Below are 18,566 nucleotides of genomic sequence, written 5' to 3' on the forward strand. Positions count from 1 at the left end.
TCCTACAGTAACGCAACTTTAGCATCCACAAGATGTAGGGACAAGGAAGTTATTAAAATGTTCTAGTCACTGGACTCCAAAAACCAGGATCACAAAGAGGTCTCTAATGACTAGTCCACCTGGCAGCTTTAAAGCCAGGCACAAGGAACTGCAATTTCCACTCTTCAGATGAAGGAGTTTGTGAAGAAGCAGATGAGACGAATTCCAAAAAGAAGAAGGAAAGAAAAAAAATAAGACATATCGTGGGGAAGAATAAAACAGCCCACATGTAATTTCATCAAGTACTTTGCTAGGCCCTTGCCTTCAGCCGCACATAGGAACATCAAGTTATATTGCTTAGATAAAGCAAGTGGCATACAGAAAACCCACGAAGCTGTGGTGTAAAGGGTGTTTGTTTCCTCTGGGATGACAGTATCAGTTGGCAAGTAGAAAGGCAGCAGCAGATTTGCTGATTAGCTCAAGTAAATGCTAATACAAAACTCTAGCTCACTTTGCAAATTCTGTATATAGCTAGAGAAGTATCTTCTGCAAATGTCCTGGGGACTTCTCATCATTTTTATCACTACACTGCTATATAATTTCTCCTGAAAAGGGAATGTATCTTTTAACGTGTAATATGACACTACATTTTTGCCAATGACATAACCATTTAAGAAGTTTCCCCCAACCACCACTCTCCTGCACATATACAGAGATGCAGTAGTTCACCATTCCCCCAGATTTAGCACTACAACACGTGACTCAAATGATCCTAGTTACAAAACTAACTTTGGCAACAGTCATTTTTAAACACATCAATTTCTGTGACCAGGTTACAGCACATCCCACAGATGATTTCAATGACAAACCTCTGGAGAGAGGTGAGCTGGGGCAGAGGTGGGAGAGACTAGCCCACGGGTAGAGGAGGGGAAAATGCCTTAACCTGCTTTGTTAAGAAAAATGCAATGTGCATTTGCAACCTTAGTGTGTGTGTTGCAGACTTCAAACCTGGTGTAACCCCATTGATTATTACAGCCATGCAAGGAATGTACTTGGGAATATACGAATCAAAAAGTGGAGGAGATGGAGGAAAGCAAAGCATCATGTTTTAGAAAACTACCCAAAAATGTTCTACTATTCCTTGTGTAGATGACCTAACCTAACACACACACAGAGGTATATACATCAGTAGTATTATCAGGAGAGATGAAGATTTGGACTAAGTCATAATCCTGAGACAGGGGAGCTAATCAGCCAGGGGGAAGGAGTGACCTGTGGTTCTTAGCAATACTTATCTGAGAAATGAGAAAGATATGCCTCGGTGGAAACCTTTGGTAGGAAGCAGACGTGGCAGCCACTGTGAAGAGGAGGATAACACACTGGTGTGAGCTAGTGGAGTAGGAATCGGGTCTGGATTTTATCCCCAGATCTAAACCAACCTGCTGTGTGAAGCTTAACACCCTTCACCTCTTCATTTTCCTTTTCAGCATTTCCCTTACAGCTCTATTTAGGTGACAAACCCTCTGGGCCAGGAAGTCTGTGAGCTGATGTGTGTGTGTGTGTATGCACTGCTGGAAAATACACTGTGATTTTTATATATTAAGTATTCGCATGACTTTTTTAGTACTTTTCCTCCCATTGTACTAGATGCTGTGCAAGCAGAGGCCGAAAAGACAGTCAATTCTCCAGAGGTTATTAAAATATAAAGTATGTCCATGACAGACTTACAAGCAAGTTACTACTGCACACTTATAGGCTCTCTTAGCCAGCAACAAATGGAAGGTAAATCTTTTTAGCCTGGTCCACAGTGAAAAGGGATTGACGAAGTCGAATTACATAGTGTTCTCTACCACCTGAGAGTACACACAGACAGTTACTGTGGCTCAGACAGTGAGGAGTAACTGGTTAAACCATGGTAACTTACACAGAAGGTTCGAGCCTTAAGAGAGAATTGATGGATAAAAACAGACAGGGGACTGGTAAGAACATTAGCTTCACACAATTAAGTAATATCTTAATTTCATGTCTAAAGTGGGGCATTTTGATAGCAAATGCAACCTTATAGAAGAGCTCTGAGGGTTCTGCAATTAATTAAAGGGATTTTTTTTCAGAAAATGAAGCGTTTCTTGAAAAATATTTAGGCACATTTTGTAAAATATTCCCAAGGGACCCAAATTTTTGACACAGCTAGCAAAATGGTATTGCATTCTCATTTTACAGCAATAGCATTGCATGTGGAAAGGAGTAACATCTACAGATTCTGACTGGTGCCCATGACTAACAACTCCTACAGCGGCAGCAGCAGAGGATCACTGATAACATTTCTTATCAGTTACATGGAAGCTATCAAAATTTTGACTGTAGCCAAATGACTTACAGTGAAATTTGGTCATGAACTGATTTTATTGTGTAATGATTATTCAGCTAGAGGGATAGAATCTGATTTTCCATTTGCTTCTATCCCATGTGTGCAGATGTGTGCTGGCTCCTGACTTATCCTAATGATGTAAGCTTTTAGTTTTAAAGACCATTTTAGTTGTGATGTGTTTGTTCTCTATGGTGTTTCAAATGGAAGATGTTTCTGTCCTTTCAGGCCTCTTCTATGGCCATTAGAAGTGCTATCTGCTTGTAGGAGTGCTGATGAAAGGGGTTATAACTTCATGTACCTATTGAGGTAATGAAACTCCCAGGGCATTAGCTGCTATTTACCTGTCTTATTTGTTATGCTGACATTTTTATGCTTCTGTCAGGAATGATCAATCGGACATATTGGTAATGCAGAGGTGAAGGACCCCCTTACCATTTTTCTTACTAGCAGTTTCCTTGTAGTTTGCAATGAGTGAGGGGTGAACCCTGAAATGCAAAAGTTCAGTTCAGCTGAACATACCTAAACTAGATGTATGTGAAACTTAACCTGCCACCCTTTAGCTTCTTACTTTCACAACACAATTCTGTAATTTCTGGCTCCAGAAGCAACATGACAACAGCTGTTCTTGTGATATTTCAAGACCAAAGGAATTAGAAGAGGTAAAAAAAATTCAGAGGTGTATGACAGTTTTGAAAATATCTGTTTCAGTATGTATTTAACTCAAAATGAGACTGTTTTTGCCATCCCTAGGCAAAAAAAGACATGGACCAAGCAGCCGAGGAAAAACTGGGGGAGGGCCATGATGATCAGGATTATTCAATTCAGAAGTAATAACTAATTCTTAAAGAAAAATGGTGCTATTCAGAATAGTTAGAGGGACACAGAGCAGCAGAGGAATAGCTAACATAGTGGTTGACTGGAAAATTGAATTTAAAAATAAATTCTCGTCTTCAACCAGGGCAAGAAGACAGATGTTCCAGTTCATTAAGAGGAGCTACGCTATTAATGATTAAATGCAACCATTTCAAGGATAAACCAAAAATGTTATTACTGTTTTCTAATTACCTTCATTTCCTGACTTTCACCACTGAAATGGAGAAACTCAAACACCCAAGAAGCCATGAGACTGCAAGAATTTGCAGTTCCAGGTTCTGTATTGGGAGGTGGCTGAGAGGTTCAGACAGTAAGCTAAGAAAAACCAGGCAGATTTCATAATGTTTCCATGAAATCAGCAAGCTCTGATGCAAATTTTGCTTCTTTGTCCTTTTGTACCTCACAATGGGAATCTCTTTCACCTTAAAATCTCTATGAAATAGGCAGAAATGGAGTAGTTCCTCATGTGGCGTATGAAGCAACTAATCAAACCATCTCCTTTTCGTCATAGCTTCTAGAAGGGCCTAAAACATCTAACAAACTCAGATTAGAATAAGGCATTCAGATTTGCTGGAATAACCTCTTTCTCCAATTTTGGGGGCCTCACTGGAAGAGGAACATCAACAAAGAACAAAACTATTCAGAGAAGGGGAACAAATGTGCAATGCAGGGTTGCATGCAGTCACTGGGATCCATCTGGCAAGCCATCACTCCTCCAGTGGTCAAGGAGACCAGGGGTATGGACAGGAGAAGACTGGAAATTGGTTGGAGCTAACCTGTTTCTTTTGTATTTGCAACTGATTAGGACTAGGAAAACACAAGGGGTCAGGTTCAGCGCTATGAGAAGCATGCCTCACTTAAGGAATGGTAAATTGTGACATGTTATCTCAGCCCCTTAAAATTGCCCGACTAATCTTTGATCACTGCACATAGATCTACAGGACAGCGTTTAGAAACTTAGAAGACATTGCATTCAAGCTTGAGAAAGCCAATTTTTTTAATGAAAATAATTCTATTAGCAATAATAAATGAAAAATATGGTTAAAACTATCCAGGAGCTCATTATTTTCCTGATACTTAATATAGCACTGACACTGAAATTAAAAGGCTATAAATATAAAGCAAACAAAGAAGGAAAGACACATTCATGCTGTATGCAGTTCACCTGTGGAATTCATTATTACAGAAGGTCAGAAGTGTTAAACTGTGGATTTTGAAAGATCTGGATAGTGACCATGCATAGCATCCGTAATGATGTGTCACCAAGTTAATAATTTACTCTACCTCAAAAATTTTGGCATCAACTGATTTCCTACCAGGTTCAATATAATTTTTTTCCCTTCTGCCACAGTGATGCAAAACTGTAGTCATAGTCTTTTCTGGGATGTTTTCTGACTCCCTGCACTCAGCCTCCCCCACTGCCTCCCCCACCCCCCCACCCCCCAAAAAAACCCCAAAAAACAAAAGCAGAAAAGAGTGCAGAGACATTGTTACACTGAAGTTTCCCCTTTATTAATTCAGAATAAGGTCCCTCAACATTTCTGGAAAATAAGCAGGGCTGGGAAACCTCTGAAGTGCCTGATTCATGTGAGAGGTTATAAAGTGAGACCTTCAGATTTTTTCATAGATACTGCAGCTTGTAGTGAACCATAGGTGACTTTTCATCAGCTTCAGTTTTTTCTTCTTAGTCCTTAAATCTCACATAGGAATCTTCTACTGCTTGGAAATGGGATTTCTCCTGAATAGCTTAGAAAAAAACCATCACATATTCCCAGCTTGCGTTGTATTTCAGTTTTGTGCTGGTGGCTGAGATTCATGGGCATTTTGGTAACAGTCTGCAGGGTCTGGGCATTCCACAGAGCCAGAAGTTGCCACTTTGGAACTTTGTTCTGGTTAATTCAGTGCTGTGTCTGTCCATGGGCAGGAATACTTGCTTCAGACAACAGCCACAGACAAGACAGGTGTGAGACAGTGTGTTTTACTTGGAGTACTCATCCTGATTTCCAAATATTAGATTGGTCCAAGAGCTGAAAAAAAAGTTTTATCTCCTTTCTAATCTTAGGTACACTCATAAACATTCAGTCCTTCTTTGAATCTTCTTAAATTCTCCACCTCATGACAGGGAAGCTGACTTCAACCAGTGCTAATCTTGATTAATTTTCACAATCTTAGCTGAGCCTTTCACTGTCAGGTACAGGACACTTCATGGGCTAATGACGTGATCTAGTCTGGGAATTCTAATATCATTATAGCTGTCAACAGAAGAGAGTTGAGGAGGAAGAGCACTATCTTGACAGTGCTGCTCAAAAAAGAAAAAAGTTTTTGTCATACAGCTATACACATAAAATTATCAACCAAAATTTCACATAATTAATGAAAAGATAAAAATCTCATGCACATGCTTTGGAGAACACAACAGTTCCTGTACTAACTCTTCATTTTTGACAAAAATATAGAAGTCCATCTTGGACATAAATAACCTTGTCCTGTCTAGGGAATTAATGGGAAAAAAAAAAAAAAAGAAAAAAATAAGCAGTTTATTAAAGCTAACCAGAATGCAACACATCCAGGAATGAATAATGCCCAAGGAGACCTCAGGGTCAGAGTGAGCAGTGAATCAGACATTGACAATACAATATGGCAGGGAAAAAGAAAGCCTTCAAATGTGGTCTGTCATAAAGGAGAGATAAACTGTGTCCAGAAGGCTCTCGTGGGAATGCTCTGCAAACACTCACTGAGCTCCTGACCTGTCATTGCCAAAAAAAATATAAATAAATAACTAAATAAAATAAGGAACTAGAAGTTCAAGGAAGAGCAATCAGAATGATCTGCAGACAGGAAAAACTCAGCTGTGTGGGAAGACAAAGCTGGCTGGACAATAGCAGTTGTACCTAAGTGGCTTTTCTGGGTGATATGCCTAAGCAGAGCTCACAAACATTTAGAAAGCAGAATCCAGCCTCTTTACACTGCTTTGGCTTTTGCAGGTATCATACAGAGTCCTTAAAAGCCCAATGTTGTGCTGAAGAAGTACTCTGTCAACACCGTGACTGTAGGGAATAACTTGAAGGCTTCCTTAAGGAGCCCAGTACCAGTTTCAGGGATAAAAGCTACGCTGAGTACCAGTTCCAGGGATAACAGCTATGCTGTGGAGGTGGTGCTGCAGTACTGTAGAAATTACAGAACAAGCAGCAGGACTGTTACCTGAACTTCTGGTGCTAAGAGTATTTAAATTATACTAAAAGCCTTGAAACGGTCCAGAAACAGGCAGACACAAAGGTGGCTTAGAGCCAGAACAGACCCATTCTTAAGGCATCAGCAACGAGAAATTGTGAGAGGTGGGTAGGAGAAAGGGAAGACAAGAAAAAGGGGGGGTGGGGGGAATCACTTAAGATTGACTAGTGGGAAAAAAAAATACATTATAAAGGTCAAACTTAAGACTGGAGATGTGAGAGGAATGGTAGAAAGCTTCGCTCCTTGCAACATTTGCCATGAATCTTAAAGGGACACTGCGCAGCTGAATTGGAGTGGACTCTTGGGTAAATAATAAACTGGCAGGCAATTTTCATCCTGCCGTTTAATATTGAGATTAAAACACCTAAAGCCTTATTTCAGGCTAGACTTAGGGAAGGGGGCTGTACAACATGCATGTGTGCAGAGGGGCTCCACGAGCCCCACGGCAAAAGCCGAAATTTCAGTTCATTCTGCATTAAGGTTAGTCATAACCTCGTGAGTGGGGAGCCCCTGGGAAGGAGGGGGAGGGGGGGGCGAGCAAGGCCAGGCACCTGGAAAATCCTCCTCCGCTGCTTCCCATTCACACAGCCACAGCCACATGTGATCATCCCCACCAAGTATCATCTCCTTTAATAAATCACCGAATTTTTTGATTCACCAAGTCCAGGAACTTCCCGGGAAGTGTGGGAAAAGACCAGTCGGGCATCTCTGGTGTCAAGAGAAGGGCTTAAAAAAGGGTTCCGAGGATGAGAAGCCTGAGAAAAGCCGCACAGCACAAACATGCAGTTCACCAGAGGAGCATGTCTCTCCCTCCTCTTTACCACCACCACCCCCCCACACACACACACACACCCCGCTTTTACTATCACCACCAAACGCTTGGGAAGAAGCTGGCTGCTCTCCACCTCAAGCACGGCGCGGCCGCCGTGGGGAAGGGGGGCTCCGCCGCCCAGCCCTCCCCCTCTGCCCTCCCACCGCATTCACTTGCAGATCCCTGCCCGCCCGCCGGAGCCCGCACCGCTCCGCGCCCGCCCCGCGCCCGCCCCGCACCTCCCCGTCCCCAGTGCGGCAGCTCCGGCGGCTCCAGCAGCCGCAGCGCCGGCGCCAGGAGCGCGTGTGCGTGTGCCCGGGTGTGTGTGAGTGTGCGTGTGAGCGCCTGCCGGGGAGGCGAGCAGGGAGGGAGGAGTTTGGCTCCCCCCTCCTTCCCTTCCCCCCCCCCCTTTTTTTTTTTTTTTTTTTTTTTTATTAATCAGGAGCAGTGAATGGAAACCAATCAGCTGGAGAGCCCCCTCGGCTCGGGCTGCTGCATGCGGGAGTTAAAAAGTGCTGCTGCCCGAGCGGGAGCCCCAGTGCGCGGCGGGCGGGCTGAGCGGCGGGCCGAGGGGCAGGAGCTGCGCTGCCGCCGCGCCGACCCGGGCCAGGCTCGGCCCCGCCGTCCCTGCGTGCCGGTAAGGAGATGCGGCTTTGCGCTTCTTTGGGAACAAGTTTCAACTGTCACCAGGCTCCTGCCTCCTTCCTTTTTTTTTTTAACTTCTTTTTGCCGGGCTTACTGGGAATGCTAATTAAGGGAGGGGGGGGGCGGGGAGGGGGAGGGGGGCAAGCACTTATTTTGCGAAGTTGGCTTGCGGAGGGCTCCGCATCCCACCGCCACGCCGGGGTGCCCCCCCTGCGGCTCCGCGCCGTGCCCGCCGGCTCAGGGGCGTGTGGGGACCACGTTTGCTGTCATTTTCAGTCAGGCGAAAGGATGCGGCGTTTTCCTGGGAATTGTTACCGCCAGCGAGACACTTCGGTCGAGGGGAGGTGGTGAGAGAGCGAGGTGAGGGTCGTGTGTGTTTGGAAGGGAATAATAATAATAACAACAACAAAAGGAGAAGCGTGATGAATAACTAGAAAATAATAGTAATAAAATCTGTCTCGGGGTCTTCACGCTGCCTAGTTGCTGTGAAACGGATACAGGACAAACCCCTTCGGATCATGAGCAAAATCCGAGGCGAAGTGCCGAGCTGCATGTAGAGCACAGTTGAAATGAGGCGCTTCCTCAGCGGAAAAAGGGGGCAGAGGGGGCAGATCTGGGGACGCTGCAGGAATTGACAAATGTGAAATCTTTTATTTGATAAAAGAATGGGTTGGGGAGTGATGGAGGTGGTGGAAGAAAAGGGGGTAGGCGTGAAGGTGTTTTACAGGAGAGAAGTTGGATAATTGCGGAAAGAAAGTGCTGAATTCGGTTATGTTGTAAATGTTTCTAAGGAGCTGCTAACATAGTTTGTATGTCAGATAGATTGAACTACTTAGATATTCACGTGTATATGACACCTAAATGCAAAAACCTAAACAGGGAATCAAATACACAGTATGTATACTATATATATGTATTCTTACTCAAAAGGTTGAGTCAAGAGATAAGCAATAACAGTAGAGGTCAGTGGCAGTGGAAAGAAGTCTTGTCACTGCTGCAATAAAATCCATATTTTACGGAGAGTTAAATGCAGTACTTTGTAAGTGCAAGTGGATGGTCACCTAAGTAACTCCTGATGACATTCAAGGATCAAGAACTTTAATGACCGAAATTACTCCCAGCACGATGGCACAGCTGCTACTTTTATACAAATCAGGAAGATGGGGCACATTTTTCCTTGTATTTGTGTATGGTGTGGGATTTTGAAGTTCTGTTCGCACTGCATGGGAGATTGTGTAGCAAAAATTACTTACAGAGTGTAAGGTCAGTCCTTTCTCCAAACTTATGATTTTTCTAGTACAGCTGGAATAGAGAATAAATACAGTTGTTTCTGTTCAGGAATCTGCGATGATGGTACATACATCCTACATGGTACATGCATCCTACATGTGTACTTCATGAGCTGTGTGCATGAACATATGCGCAAGGAGAACACTACAAACAAGAGCAAGGTTATTTCTGTTCCCTTTTTTCATAGGACCATATGTAATAGCACCCTGAAAACAACATAATTCCAAGGGAATAAAATTGCTTGAACATGCAGACCTCTTTGGTTTTAATCAAAATAAACATAACTCTCCCAGTCAAGATAATGGCTTATCTCATGTATTTGCTGGGCTGAAATCTCTGTTATGCAGTCAGTTCTGTGCAAAAGTGCTTGCATATTACTTAAAGCATTCTATAAAATTGATTAACATCTGTTCCTGAGCAATATAATGCTATGGGTAATGGTGCATCCCTATTCATTTCTTTTTTTCTAATTCCTGTTTAAAGACAGTAAGTTTGCATGTCACAGGAGAGTCGGGGAGGGCTTGGAGGCTTATGATCAAGATCAAGTAGATTTCTTTATCATGGATATATACAGTTTTAAAGGCCTGGCAGCAATGACACAATTGGATAGCTCCTTTAAACAGCCCAAACATGCTAATAAAGACTGCAGGGCTGAATCCCTTTTTCCTCTCCTCAGATGTTATCTGACACAGCACCAGTAAATATATAATCTCATATGCTTCTGGCTTTCAGCTGCACCATAATCTTTCTGGACATATTTCTAGTGGCTTGCAGTTGACTTTTGAGCTGGGGGAGGGAGGGGGAAAGCAGCCAGTCTTTTCAGAATAACGTAATCAGAGGCAGCAATACATATTTTTTTTTTTTTTTCCCCCAGGGGAAATGGCATTGATTCAGTCCTGTTGTAGTCCTCTGCAATTATCCTTTGCAGCCATTTAAGGAACTGGGGTCCCCATAGGGAATTAATAGTCCCTCTAGGTATTTTAGTTTTCACACCAGTTCTTGCATACCTCCATGCCCGCACTCCAAAGATTACATTTATAGACATGGTCATAATTTTCAAACCAAGTTGTTCAGCTAGGAATATGCGTCTTAACTTCTAATCCTTCCCTCCCTCCCTCCCTGCTTTGTACAGCTCTCCCATGCAAACAGTAACCTGCCGTTCATGGCAGCCTTCCCTTTCATAAAGTTTGCATTTTGCCATCTGCTGTTTCAATAATATTTAGTTGAGAGACTTCCTTGAAAGCAAAACACACACATTAAATGTTGTGGGGTTTTTTTTTCCCCTCCTTTCTGCTGAAGATGTCAAAACTAATGCAAACTTGATAGAAGTTGTGAATATGCCTGTGCTCTCACCAGCTGAGATCCTGCCAGAGCATCTTCTCTCTACGAGCAATCCTCTACCCAAGGGCACACTGGTTTCCTTGGGCCAGGATCCTCTCTCCACTACACTATCCCCTCGGGTCTGCTACGTCATTTTTTCTTTGACTGAAGGTTTCAGCACACCAATCTGCTGCATGTTAATAGAATCCTACAGTGTTTTGGGGTTTGGAAGGAATCGGTATTGGGGTTTCCAGTGGATGCCTGTGTGCTATGTAGTGGTCAAGCACATCTAGAGGGCAACGAGATTTATCTGTTAGTACATGAAATGGTGGTCTCCATCTCTTGCTTAACTGAACTTTTTAGCATGCTGTCTGCCCTTTGTTGACTTCTTTTAAACTACCTTCCCTTTCTAGTGCAATCTTGTAGCATTATGGCTCAAGATGGGCAGGAAATTGCTTATGGATCTCCTTGGAAATGGTGGCTAATTACTAAAATGAAAGGTAGCTGAAATCTATAAAAACAAGTGGGTAGACTCCGTTGGAAACAGCAGGCCCCACTGTGATGGTGCCTCATCTTGCGTAATGGTTGCAGTTCCTCTAGTGGCTCAGCTGCAATTATACCAGAATAAAGTAGAGTCGGTTTTCAGTATCTTTTGATTATCATAAGCATGTGGGAAATGCCATTAGAGGGGCTGTACCTTGGAAGCTGGTTGTTAGGGAGACTTCTTCATTAACCCCTTAAAGACCTGGTTAGCTGCAGTAACTTCCCATTTTTTCCAAGGCTTTGCATTGTTTGGGGTTTGCTTCTTTTTTCCGAATAATTACTCGGGTTCACAACTCTCAGAAACAGGACTGATAAACTTAGTTGTGATTATCCTGACTGCCATATGGGGCCAAATTTAGGACCTTTTCAACATAAACCTTTAAAGTGAATCCCCTGTCCTGCCCATGAAGTGAACAGCTTTGTGTGCCACTGAACTAAATCTCTTCTGCTGACTCTATGCAGGATTTAACTTTCGCAGTATAAACACAGTTCTCAAGTTTAAATGTGGTCTGGCTGAAATAAAAATCCAGTGCTAGCTGGTTTGCTCATGGTGCTTGCTTAGTCATGGCAGCTCTTTCCAAGGAGACTGGAGAAACTGGGCTCTGTGAGGAGGGAGATGTTACAACATCCTGCCTTGTTTCATTTGGGATGGGGAGAGATGAGATGTTGAGGGAATGTTTAGAGTGATTAAACCCAGCTGTTATCTGTATTGCCTAACAAAAGGTACCGGGGAGATTATTAGTCCCTGTCTGAGCTTTAAAAACACTCTTGCAGGATGCATAATTAATGCAAAATATCAGCAGAAAAAAGTCATTCGCTCTGTGTTGTGAGCGACACTGCAGTGGAACTAGGTGCAGAAAGTCCTGGATAAAAGCATTTTTAAACTTTGACTACTTCTTTTCACATCCATTTGGGTTTTTCTTGCTGTAAATCTCAGCCGAAGAGCTTTTCTCTCATTCTTCCTCAGTGATTGGCTGTATCTGTTGGGAGTCCATCCAGCCTTGGGTTCCTAAGCTTCTCCAGGGCACTGCTGTGTGTCCTAACCCTGATCACCCATCAGCGGCTTTCCCTCCCCATTTCAGGCAGCATTATCCCTCCTTGCACCCGTGACCATCTCCTGTACTTAAGGTGTGGCAGGTTGCCAACTGAAGAAAGTAGGATAACTGTAGTTCAGGACTGTTTAGAGTGCTGTGAATTAATGTTACTGATTGACACAACCAGTCTTGTGGAGCTGCTCACTCCTCGAGTATTTTCCTTTCAAAGCAAAGCAGAAAAGACAGTTTTTCCTGCAGCTGCAACCCCCTTAGCAGTGGCGATGAGCAATGCTGATGAGGAAGGATAACTGCGTCTTTCTGGTGAGGGGAGCCTGCGAGCCCTGCCAGGATGGAAAAGGCACGTCTGGCATGGTGTCCTTCATGAGTTATGGTGTTGGACCTCTGAAAAGGAGTTTTAAGAGAAGAAGTGATTGCTTAACTGTGACAATGCCAGAGCACTTAATAGAACTGTGCTGAAACATCCAAGATTACACTGATACCACATTGTCTTTCTTCACACCCAGCCACAAGACACCCTCTCCATGCTCTTTTCTCTTTGCCAGGCACACAGACAAAAGAGCATATACATTTCCATCTGGTCACATTCAGGAACAGTGCCAACCTTGCTATGTTTTAAGTAACCTGTTCAATAATGGCTTTATTCTGGCATTGCGGGCAAATGCTTTATGGATTAATTAGCATTTCTTGTCAGGATATACATATGTATTTATATATAGTCAGAAAGTGCTTAGTTCTAGCCAGAATGTGACTATTAGATTTGGTTTGCAACATAAATACCCGTCATAACCCCTCAGCTCTTCCCACAGAAGAGAGCACTTTATGAATGAGATCGGCCCTGTACTATCTGGGTACCTTAATTCCTCTCAGCTAAACTAATTCCATTATCTTGCTGTAATGTTTACAGCTGCCTGCGAGATAATAGGTAGTGTATCCTTCCAGCATTCCCAGTTTCTCATCTAATCACAGAGCCAGGGCAGGAGGACCTGGGAGAAGGGTCCGCAGGAATTGAAAATTAGCACAGAAATGAAGCACTAGTTGGGTTTCCCCAGGTACTGCAGGTGCATGCTTGCCTGGGTGTGAGGGCCTGCTCCCTAACTGCTGCATTTCAGTTGTCAGTTAATAGCTCCTATAAGCACAAAGGCTGCTTAATCAACACGATCATTAGTGTGTAGCTCCGCTTTGGTGTGAAGGGTAAAGCCAAACTCAAAGGAAATACTTGCCTCTGACGGTAACTCCTCTTTGTGTTCTTGGAGGTCATGGCATACAGACCTGTCCCGTGTGTGAGGCAGCGGGGTGGTGAGAGAACCACGTGTGCCTGTGGGTCCCAGCTGGGGCACCGACACCGTGCAGCATGGGGGACAGCCTCTGTACTGGCGTTCTCTAAGTGAGAGGGCTTTCCCTTGGGTGAAGGATATCCATGTGTCCTCCTCCCTCATTTCCCCCAGTTCCCACACATTAACAAGAATAATTAAAAGCACGGTTGCTTCTAGTTTTGCCCTAAGCATTCAGGTGAAATCTGTCTCCTCGCTGAATTGATTCTCTTTGAGTACCTGGTAGTTTGTAACTTTAGGGTGTCATTAGTTTGGCAATCATTATTTGACAAAAGCATCTTCATGGACAAAAAGAAAATGAAATAGCTTATAGTATCCTGCAAAAAAAAAAAAAATACAACCACACAAAACCCCACAAAAAACCCCCCACTATCATTGTGAGTGAGGTGCACTGTGGACATTTGGGAGCCCTGCTTCAAGTAAGGAACAAGGCATAGCTGATTGACATGAGACCTTCACTCAAAAGCTGTTCAAGTATTCCACAATGTCTAAAAAATATGTCTTCACCGCATCCCCCCCTGTGAGACTGGCCTGTATAATTGGCCTTGTTTTACAGCAGGGGGAAGCGAATCACAACGGAGGTGAGTGACTTGCCCAAGGTCACACAAGGAGGCCGTAGCACAGCAGGGATGCTGAACCAGGATCTTACAGCAAGTACAGCTTGCAGTCAACCCTCCTGCCTCTCCGCTGCTCACTTGTGTTGTTGGAGCTGATCAAAGAACGGATGGGGGAAAAAAAATCAGATTTGGGTCTCTTTTTTCATCCAAAAGCAAGCCAATTATTTTTCTCAAGGACTTCTTGCAGTCACTTTGACACTCTTTGCCCAAAGGATTTTCTGGATGCTTTTTGCTTGTTTGTTGAGCCACATTCTGCATGGAGGGGAACGGGGAGGCTGGGTAGCTCCGGAGCCATCTGGGACAAGACTGAATATCTTATTCCCAGGAGAAAGGAATCTGAGCTGTCCCCAAGCAAGGTGGCAATGACCTTCCTCTCTGCATTGGCCCAGTTGGACTGCCCAAAGAGGTTCCTTACCATTCCCTGCCATGTCCATTCCCACCTACTTACGCCTGTGGGAGAGAAGGGGATAAAAAAAAGTCTCATAAAAGGCTGCCTTTTCTTCACGCTGCTGCCCATCATTTAGGGCAGCCAGAGGTCACACCACGCTCTTGTTCTCGTCCATTCCTGTATGAATTAATTTCAAAGCACCACTGTTTTGTTTCTTGAATGAGAACATGACTTACACCAATACCCCTGCAATGGGTATTGATCCTGGTATAAATAAACAGAGAGAGTAGAAAAAGACACATTAAAAAGACTTATTAAATTTACAAGTTATATGACAGGCTTAGATCCAAGTAGTACCAGGTTCTGAGCTGCGTGCCACCTACTGTGCCCTAATGCTTTTGGAACTGGCCTCACAAACTGATGGCCACTACAAGAATTCAAGAGGGCCTGTTTCCTCATTTTCAGTGCGAAGAGTGCTCTGGCAGATCACAGAGCAGGAATATATAGAGTTAGAATCCCTTTCAGGGAGCAAATTCCTTTTGTGAAATTGGTACTCAATTTAGCTGTCACTGCTGAAAGGGAAAAAGATGCAGAAACAACTTTTAAGTCCACCAGCCACATCCCTTTAAGCAATTCGTGGTGTGCCAACCAGTTTTATAAAACTCTGTATTTCATCTAAACTCCATTTAAGTTTAAATAATATGAATGCCCTGCTATGGTATTTCCCTTCTCACTGCTGATAAATTACCAAGTTATTTCTGCTATAAACAAAGCAGTGTTCTTCTCTCTCTCTGCCTTATCGTACCTGGTCCCAGAGCAGTTTACTTTTAAATATACCAATAAACTGCACAAGACTGTTTGAATACTTAAGTGCCTTCCTGGATCAAGATGTCAGGATCTTGTAATGGTTTACAACTTTGCAATTATTTCCATGGTGACCAAACTATGACCTCCAAAAATTTGTATACTTGGTCTCCCTAAATAGTAGACTAGGAAAAGTGGGAATGAAAAAAAGGAATAATCATCATTTCCCACTGAAGCCCCTAGCTCATTTACACAGCATGGAAGTGGATTCTCTGCTGTCCTGCTCCCATTAGCAGCTGGGGACAGTTGCAGTGGGGATGCAGAGGACTGGACTGAGATTGTCACTGGCTGGCTGGGTCTGCTGGAATATAGCAGGAGCATCTTTCCTTTGTGCGAGTGTCGCTGTGCATTAAATCTCTAAAGCCAGTTCTTAGCTCAGATTCTTCCTTCTGGTGCCTGTGTCTTCAGGTCATCTGCACTTAAGAGGAAGCAGTGCATAAGCATCTGAGGGAAAAAGCTGGCCCAGTGTATCTTAGTTATTAATATTTACAGCCATCAGCACAATTCTGCAGACAATCTAATCTCAAGCAGCTTTGAAATTCAGTGCTTTTCAGTGCAGCGTTTCCCATCAGAAACAGAAATGTGCACTCTGATTTGCAGAAAGGATTTCTCTTCTTCTTGGAAAAAACCCAACAAAACAACACAAAAACAGGCTGCCACTTTTCTCAGTACAGAATTTATATTGTTATTAAATTAAATGTATTAACATATTGTAACATGTTAGGGTGCCTTTTGCGGGATTTCTGAAGCAGCTCCTCATTAATCTACTGTATTTCATTTGTCAGATGACTCAAAGATACTTGATACCACAGTTACTTTAAGGTATGACAGTTTTCCTTAGCAGCAGGTTGTAATTTCAACCAGGCTGGCAAATGAGAGGTCAGAAGCTGGTTGCCACAAATCTAGGAGGTTAAAATACACTGTACATCCTTGTTTCCTGTTGCAATACCATCCTGAATCCTGGATGCAGAAGTAAGTACTGGGGTTACTCAGGAACAAACAGGTTTTGTCCTCTTGGAATTGCTCATTTAATATTACATATACTTTGTGTTTATTACAGAGGTATTTATATTTGGTCAAACTGGCATTAAAGCCAGCCTTCCTGTGATGCAGGCACCTCAGGTGCAGATTTAGTTTCGAGCCCTGACCTGAGCAAGTATCTATTACATCTCAGAGGCTGTGGGTCACTGTGGGGTGGAACTGCTGGAGCAGTGGTGCTGGCAGGGAGGAGGTTAGCAACAGTCATCCTGACATGGGCAGGCATCCCAGCCTCAGGAGGCAGCCAGAACACTTAGTTCTGGGTGAACTTAGCAAAGGTGAGCACATAGACTAGATAGCTACCAGTAATCACTGCTTCAGTAAGTGTTTGACTGGGGCCAGGTTGGTGCAATCGAAATGACCAGAGGTCTTTTGTTAAGTCCCAAACTTAGTGTGCTTGGCTACTACATGAAAGAAAGTACTAGATTATGGCAGTGGCAGCAGTTTCCAGCTCTAGGAATGGTGGGGTGAGCACAAATAGGAGATAATAAGCCAGCTGGTGCTTCAAGTCCCGTTCTTAACTTCCTTCAAAGATAACGTGGCTGAAGGCTTATGTATATATATATATTTAATATACACTACTGAATGCAGTGTGGGACTCATGGTTATCCCAGCTTTATTTATGGGATGTGCTGTATAAAGGGTAATGAGGACCTAAAGGGGGCTTATGAGAAAGGTGGGGACAGACTTTTTGGTAGGGCCTGTAGCGATGGGACAAAGGCTAATGGTTTTAAACTAAAAGAGGGAAGATTTAGATCAGGTATTAGGAAGAAATTCTTTACTGTGAGGGAGGTGAGCCACTGGAGCAGGCTGCCCAGAGAAGCTGTGGCTGCCCCATCCCTGGAAGTGTTCAGAGCCAGGCTGGATGGGGCTTTGAGCAGCCTGGTCTAGTGGAAGGTGTCCCTGCCCATGGCAGGGGGGTTGGAACTAGATGATCTTTAAGGTCCCTTCCAACCCAAACCATTCTGTGATTCTATGTTTTCAGGCATCATACAACTTCCTATGGTCTCCTTCCCTTACACACTTGTCTTCTTCCATTGAACTGTTTCATTTTCATCTGTTGTTTCATAGGGTAACAATCCTTTGCCTAGCTTTGTGGATGTTAGAATCATAGAATCATCTAAGGTTGGAAAAGACCTTTAAGATTGAGTCCAACTGTTAATCTAACACTGCCAAGTCCAACACTAAACTATGTCCCTAAGCACAATGTTGCCTCTGGGAAGACAAGATATGCCAGGAAGCCAAAAGTTCAGTAGACATCAGTGTGTTGGAAGTAGGTCTTTGTCCTCACAGGGTGCGGCACAGGGCTGGATGAGCTTGCTTTGCACTTGCTGTTTCACCCTTGACTCCAACTGCCCGAACAGAGCAAAGAGACCAAGTAAGATTCAGCTGCAAGCTGGGATAGATGAATTATTGTAAATAACTGAGCTGAGCCATTAGAAATAAGTTGCTAATGTAAGCAAGATTAACTTGATGTGCTGCCTGAAATGAGATATTAGAGATGATAGGGGAGAGAGAGAAAACTTTTCATTTAGATGGAAACAGGACTGATTAATTAAGCAGTAACGAACAAGGAGCCTTGCCTTGAATTGATATGAGGCTTGCAGTGCTAATTTAACACAAAGTACAGCTCCCAATTTGTTATTAAATTAAAATGGCTTTTAAAATTGTTTACTTTTTTTTTCCTTATCTGCTTCTGTGTGGCAAAATGATTATTCTGGCTAGTTACAGAAACCAATCAGAGCAGCAGAAACTGTAGGTTGAAGAGGGGAAAGATTGTCCTGTTGTGTAATTAAGAAATATACAGTAATATCCATGACATCATGAATAAGCACTTCAAAGTAGTAAGTGTGCTCTGTATTGCATATTAAACTAACAATTAGCATGCTAACAAGCTGCTCTGGACATAGAGTGGAAAGGTGTTGCACTTTAGGAAATGACTGCTTCTTATTTTTTTTAGTCTACAGATCTGCTCACCTGACTGATAAATATTATTAAGGAGTAATAAAGAAGAAACATTTCTCGTTTTTCTTCCTTTCCCCTTTTCTTGCAATTTTCAAAGCAGTTTTAATTTGGAAGACTTTGTGGTTACCCCATACAAGGGAGCTTTTGCTATCCCACATCAAAGTATATGATGGAAATGTGGGACATTGTGTCTGATAGACAAATGCTGTAGAACAACAGGGAAAATAACCTTATAGTGACATTGCTTT

General features: G+C 43.2%; 1 protein-coding gene across 1 annotated transcript in view; it reads left to right on the forward strand.

Annotated features, from left to right (window-relative positions):
• Positions 1–7,720: 7,720 nt before the first annotated feature.
• Positions 7,721–18,566, forward strand: part of CDH6 (cadherin 6) — a 108,011-nt gene continuing 97,165 nt past the window's right edge. The window contains exon 1 of the mRNA XM_055800628.1: positions 7,721–7,899. The gene's annotated coding sequence lies outside the window, so the exon portion shown is untranslated. The remainder of the gene's footprint in view (positions 7,900–18,566) is intronic.

This window comes from Falco peregrinus, chromosome 3 (assembly GCF_023634155.1).
Source record: "Falco peregrinus isolate bFalPer1 chromosome 3, bFalPer1.pri, whole genome shotgun sequence".
In the NCBI taxonomy this organism is placed as follows: domain Eukaryota; kingdom Metazoa; phylum Chordata; class Aves; order Falconiformes; family Falconidae; genus Falco; species Falco peregrinus.